Here is a 7,050-nt window from a genome sequence, read left to right as displayed (position 1 = left end):
CTCTTGGACGGAAAAGACTGAATCTGTAGGAAGTTCAGGCTTTGACATTTTGTTCATGATTGAGGAATAACAGAAATAAATTAGTTATGACCACTGATTTTCAGTATGATGAAGGTTGGTGATGTGGAAACAAAGTGTTTAATGTCTACAATCAAGAGGGAGATTCAGACAAGTTAGAGATTTGATACCTGATGTGAATGAAAAACAAACGTCCACTTCTTCAGAAACAAAAGAAATACGCGTTACATAAATTCCAGTTGAAATACTGATTCCAGATGCCCCCACATGCGCCGGGTAGCGGGTCAGAGAGGACCAAGGGGGCAGCTCGAGGGACGGCGGTGAAGGCCAGGTGCAGAGTGGAGGCCGAGCCTCCTTCAGACTTGACCTGGTCCTGGGTGCGGCAGAAGACCGACGGTAGCGAGGAGATCCTGTCCACGGACAAGTACGTCGTCGAGTGGGGACTGACGTCGACCCTGACGGTTGTGCCTGAGACAAGGGAAGACTACGGTCGCCTCCTCTGCAGGGCGACGAATGGCGCCGGGCGCCAGAAGGAACCGTGTGTCGTCAAACCTCGTAACCAGCCGGCCCTCCTGATACGCCCACCAATTGCTCGGCCACGCCCGTCAACCCTGACGCCCTGATGCCCAGCCCTTGCTGTCTCGTGCCTGGAGGGGTTTGACGGGGGGCTGCCGCAGAACTTCCTGCTGGAGGCTTGGCAGGACGGAGTGGTCCTCGCGAATGTCAGTAGGTAGGAAAATGCTGTCAGGTGTCTTCAGGGTTTTCCGGCTGCTGCCTGGAATGATCAGCTGTCTATTTCCATTTATGATGTGACCTTTGACCTCCTTTGCATCTGCAAAAGCAATTGAGTTTTCTTAAGAGTTTCATTTTGGTTTCAGCTCAAATACGAAGTTAAGACCCTCTCGCAAGAATTAAGAGATGAAATAGCTTGCTAAATAATCATAATACAGTCCTCCTTTTTATAATCTTAAAAGATGTTTCAAGTTATTATAATTCAGAATATGACTTTTTGTAGTTATAGCTATAGAGTGTCTAAACGGTACTCATTTGTCATTTTTCTCATGTACGCAAAAATAGTGAACTAGTAATAATTGTCGCCATCTGCAATCTCACAGGAGCTTCAAACCTTTAATAAAATGTTCCAGTGACTTTTTTTTTAATTAAGTACGAAGCTGCTAATGCATTGATCCTTCGCAATAAGAACACATTTAAACTATATGCAAGACGCAATTTGCAATTCAGAGTCAAAGTCATTCATTTGTGAGATGACTTGTTTGATTAATTTTACTTTTCCCATAAATCATATTTTATTGCCCTTTTCATCATTTATGAATATGAAAAATAGTTCCCTCATTAGTCTTACACTGTAAAAGACAATAATGTCTAGAACTGCATACGGTTTTCTACGCTTTTTTACAACTGTTATTTCAAATCTTCCTCCCAACAGCGAGTACCCTGAGTGGGTGGTCAGCGGAATGGAAGTGGGGAAAGGAGTCGTCTTGAACATCATGGGTCACAATGCCCGCGGTCGAAGTGACCCCGTCACCATGAAGGTTGTGGCAAGCAGTGCCCAGCATCGATCAGCCCCAGGTCAGGATATGTAGACAGGGAGAAATCCAGTTGATGAAGTTTCTTTTGAACTTTTTACGTGATACCTTCCTCCAGTTGTATAATGCCAGTTTTATCGATGTTTTAGTCTTCGAGAATCCTAGAGTTTAACAGTTATAGAGTGGCACCCCAATGGGCTGTTGAAGAACCTTCCAGAATACTCTTTGTCTACTGCCAAAGACTGTGCTTACCTTAGCTGCATCTCTATGTGTATCTGTTACTTATTATCCATTAGCTTTTCTCCTAACCCCACTAGCCATTTTTTGAACTACAGTATTCCTTCCTTTCTAAATCCATTTACTCTATAGTCACTTTCATTCATGTTCATATATATATATATATATAGATATATATATATATATATATATATATATATATATATATATTATATATATATATATATATATATATATATATATATATATATATATATATATAATCTAAATATAGATATAGATATAGATATATATATATAGATATATATATATATATATATATATATATATATATATATATATATATATATATATATATATCTATATATATAGATAATCTATATATATAGATATAATATATATAAACATATATATATTATATATATATATATATATATATATATATATATATATATATATATCAAGCTACAAGTGCCCTTTAATATCTAATTCGCTCTAACCTTGGAATTAATATATATTAATATATGTTTAACCGAAGGGGATTTTTTTGTTTTTTTTGAGGCGATAATAGATTTGCCGGCTGACGGGCGCGAACCATTGACACCATTCAAATCCAAGACGACAGTGAAGCCTTAGCCCACCCCGATGGTTCGTGCCCATCAGCTGGCAAATCTATTATCGCCTATAAAATTCCCCTTCGGTTAAACATATATGAAAAATATATTAATTCCTAGGTAGAGCGAATTCGATATTAAAAGGACATTTGTAGCTCGATATAGTACTATATGAATCACGGTAATGTGATATGACTCATATATATATATATATATATATATATATATATATATATATATATATATATATATATATACATATATACTATAGATATATATATATATATATATATATATATATATATATATATATATATATTAAAATAAAATATATATATATATATATATATATATATATATATATATATATATATATATATATATATATATATATATATATATCTTCTACTTTTTTCCAGGACTTGAATCATCTGTGGAAGTCTCCCAGTAGTTGGTGCTTGTTCTGGGAGTTCTGGGTGTGATACTGGTATTGCTCTTAGTTGGGGCAGCCCTTGTTAGGCGCACCCACAGTCACCCGCGAAAACCAGTCATCATCGAGAAGTCTTCAGCCTCACCTTCTTCCAAAGGATTAGGCCCAGATGTTGTACAATCCATAAAGCGCCTGGATGTTATCCCATGTGTTCAGGAGGATCACACCAATCAAGAGGCTGAGCCAATTTTCGCTTACTCTGAGCACGGTCACCCTCTTGGGGAACGAGAAGAACCGGAAGGGGTTCATGATATTTCTGCTGAAAATATTGATGGCGAAGCTCTTCTTCCTGGCCAGGTACAAGTTCAATCGCATGATGAACCTGTACAACTTCATCCATATGATAAGGAAAGGGAGGTGAGTGGAATTAGGTTATTATATGGAATGTGAATGGTTTATTTTAGGTTAGGCAGGTATTGGATAGCCAGTTCACTGAAACATCGATGGCCCAAGGTAGTGATGTGGTCTCTTATTACAGTCAGTAGCTGCTGGATAGAAATATATTTTAAGATATTTATTGTGATATGACCTACCTGATCATTCATTCTATTACATGACATATTATCATGACTGTTTAATATGCTAAAATTGCCACTATTTTGTTTCCAGAGGGTGAATATATCTCATGACCAAAGTGATGATTCAGGAGTATCCGAATCAGAGTCAGACAACGAGATAAGGCTCCCTGACGAAGAGGGAAGCAGTCTTGAAGGCGAAGAAGATCAGCCTTATTTTGTTATACCCAATGAGGGTACTACAGGAAGAGGAGGAGATTCATCATGCCAATACCCAGCCTCCAAAGAAGGGGTCCCAAAAACAAAAACTTGCTCCCCTGCAAAGGAATTAAGTAAAAAACCTGTAGACTTTCATCAGAAGCCATTACCAATCTCTTTGAGGGAAGTGCTTTTTAACCCTTCTTCGAGAATCCCAGGGTCAAGTCAGAGAGTTCCTTCTGCTGGGGGACAAAGTGCATCGCCCGTTGAGGTAATAAGACTGGCTGTCACACCATCTGGGGTGCTCAATCCAGCAACCAATGCGCAACGTTTACCAGATGGAGGACACCACGAGAATTCTCAGGGACGTCGGGGTGCCTGTTACTTTATACAAAGCAGAAAATGGCGAACTGCTTTTACTGCCAAGAAGACCCTCTGGCCACGAAAGAACCGGGTTTCAGTTCCCTGTAGCCCCAGCTTGCAAAATGAAATATCTTCTGAAGGCTTCTGGAAAGAGAGGCCAAGCCATTCCAGAGACTAGGGTCAAAGGAATGGATTCTAGTCCTATAGAACAAAACCTGCAGAAGTTACCAACATTTACTTCCACTAACAAAGAAAAACACATTGGGCGAAAAGGATATGTTCTTCCAGCACAGCCTGATGTTTGCCGATGGGAAAGCTCAGTATAGCGCAGTTCCAGAGTCAAAACCTGCACGTTCCAGATTTTTCAGCGTCGCCTGCGTTAAAATCAATGAGAAATATTCTCTCTTTGTTAATAGTTTTGTTTAAACTCTCAGGTACCTCCATGTTTAGGAAATAAGTATACACAAAATGATTAAGATATATAACAGACTTTTAACTACCTTGTTCAGTTAGTTTGCAACAACCTTTAGCGGATATTTCTAAGCATGAGAATGTTTACAATACCCAACGTATCTGAATGACTAAATAAAATTATAATTAATAAACTTTTAGCAAATAACTTTTCCAAATACTCATATAAAATATCTCTTAAGAAACATCAAACTTATCTACGATTAATTTATTTTTATAAGTTTTATTTACTTGTATAGTATATCACCTTCCTTATGCATTATGTTACCAATAAAATGTTAACAAATTAAATTTGCTAATGATGCTTGATATCTCAGTAGCTTTCCTTGAACTACGATCATGTTTAGACCGGTTTTGTTTAAAGATAAAAAATACGATATTTCTGACGTGTTTTGAGGAAAATGAAAGGATATGTTTAGTATCTTATTCATAATTATGTTGAATTTGGGATGTTTGTTGAGACTGAAATGTTGATAGAGGGCTCAATGTCTTCTTCAATCAGATGAGAATCTTATTCTTCTCAGTGCCTAAAATATAATTAGCAAAGCTTGTAATACCTGTCTATATATTTATGTATCTATTTATAAACTTGATCTACTCTGCATTAGACTCAGTGTAAAGAAGAATACCGCAAGAAAGACAATTAGAAGTTCCCAAATGTCAACGAAAATATCCATCCTTTTGTAAAGAACTCCAAAAACTCCTCAGATCTCAGGTAGACAAATGGGGAATTTCCCGAAAGCCTTCGAGTCCCTGATTAGCGCAGAGAAGAGGTCGTTCCAGTTTTATTTTTGTTATCGACAAATCATACAATATTGGGCGATATGTCCGTCTGTCTGTCTGTTATTCAATCACGGCTAAATAGCTCGACGGATTTAAACCAAACAAAACTATTGGATCCAGGGCTTCAATCGAGGATGGATTATAGCTTTATATGGCTATTCAACCAGATCATTGTTGGTTTTCTAGGTATAATTTTTATCTATTAATTCATAAATACCCTCCTCGGCAAATAAAAGTTAAATCAGGATATCTGATGTATTCTTTGCAGCGGTACATGGATTGTTATAGACAACCATGCATGGGTTGCACATAAATATTTGACTATCCTATGGAGATGATAAGTTTCGAACTGTTCAAAGCAGGCTCAACTTTGGGGTTCGAAATGTTGTTTACATCGAGTGCTCATTTGTCTTTCAACTGTTATACGAGAAACAACACTGATATGTATGTTCATTTCTGTTTTTATAACGTGTGTACATTGCGAGTTATTGATACTATACAGCATTTAATAACCGATGCTGAAACACTCGTTCTATGCAGTTTATTTCCCATCATCATGGGTAGTTTTGCTAGTAGATTGAAGGGGGTTTGGAGGGGAAGAGGTGATGGGGAGGAATTTTAAATGGAAAGTGGTGGTGGGGTGGGGAATTAGTGCACTGCATCAATATTGCTGAAAGATGAAAGGGGTAAACATTGCTGCATATCACCTTTGTAGAAAGATTCATTATTTGTGGGGTGAGCGTTGTGGAGGGGGTTAGTCCCTCTGGGAACGAGTTATAATAAGTACAATTTTTGGGGAATCGTATTAATTTTTAACGAATCAAGTTCAATAAAATATCCGAAAAGAAGTTAAATTATTCGAAGAATCGTAAATAAATCCAGCTCCAAAAATATTACAAATCCCTCTCTGGGTAAATCCCTGATGACACCTCCTGTCAGGAAAAGAGATGTCAGCTGAGCATTCTGTTACCCACAATGCATCAGGAGCGGTCATCGGCACTTGTCCCAGTTGCTGCTTGAAGGCAGAAACTGACTGCAAGGCTTATTGCTCAAGCAGCTTCCTGTGCTGATATTAACAGCAAATTGTTAACCTTGTGATTTTTTCAGATGACCTAAACGATTAAGTAAGGAATTAGTTCGATAAAGGCATATTTATGAGTTTATCTGTCAAAACAAAATGTGATGATATCTAGGAGAATATTAGTTAGGAATAGCGTAAATATAAAAGAGGGAAAAAGAATTGAGAGAAAACCATTAATAGACAAATGATAGATAAAGGAAGAAAGAGAGAGAGAGAGAGAGAGAGAGAGAGAGAGAGAGAGAGAGAGAGTAACGATCAGGAAGTGTCTAAGTTTATCGCCAAAACACTAGTGCGTTATAGCCAAAACCCTGGACCAAAATAATCTAGGCGAAACCTATAATACACCGACCGTCTACCGTTTCACCTGTGACCTGACCTTTCAACTTGCGCCGGAACTTGAAGATTTCCGGTGACATCAGTAGTCCCACCTACGAAGAAGGGATTAAGTCAACTGATCACACCCGAGGGACGTCGTTAGAGAATCATCAATCAATAAGTCATATCACAGAGCGGAACAGGAGAAATTATCCGCCTACTGTGGGCTAAACACCTCCTTTGGAGAACGTTCGAGATAGCAAGCTTGGATGAGGGAGAAGCAGAGACCCACCCATTGTGGGTTAAGAAGAAGAAAGAAAGGCTCACACCTCGATTCGTCGGAATATACTTAACTTGTATTTCTTTACTAGTGTCTTAATGAAGCAAGAAAAACTGCTTTGTGTCTTCATAAGACTCC

General features: G+C 37.9%; 1 long non-coding RNA gene across 1 annotated transcript; it reads left to right on the top strand.

Annotated features, from left to right (window-relative positions):
- The first annotated feature begins 617 nt into the window (after nt 1-617).
- LOC135213447 (uncharacterized) lies at nt 618-2,862 on the top strand. Its single transcript, XR_010314128.1, has 3 exons — nt 618-748; nt 1,466-1,608; nt 2,836-2,862. It is a non-coding gene; the product is annotated as an uncharacterized LOC135213447 (long non-coding RNA).
- Nucleotides 2,863-7,050: the final 4,188 nt, after the last annotated feature.

Source organism: Macrobrachium nipponense, chromosome 42, assembly GCF_015104395.2.
Source record: "Macrobrachium nipponense isolate FS-2020 chromosome 42, ASM1510439v2, whole genome shotgun sequence".
In the NCBI taxonomy this organism is placed as follows: domain Eukaryota; kingdom Metazoa; phylum Arthropoda; class Malacostraca; order Decapoda; family Palaemonidae; genus Macrobrachium; species Macrobrachium nipponense.
The sequence above is the reverse complement of the archived record's forward strand: the minus strand, read 5'-3'. Positions and strand labels throughout refer to the sequence as shown.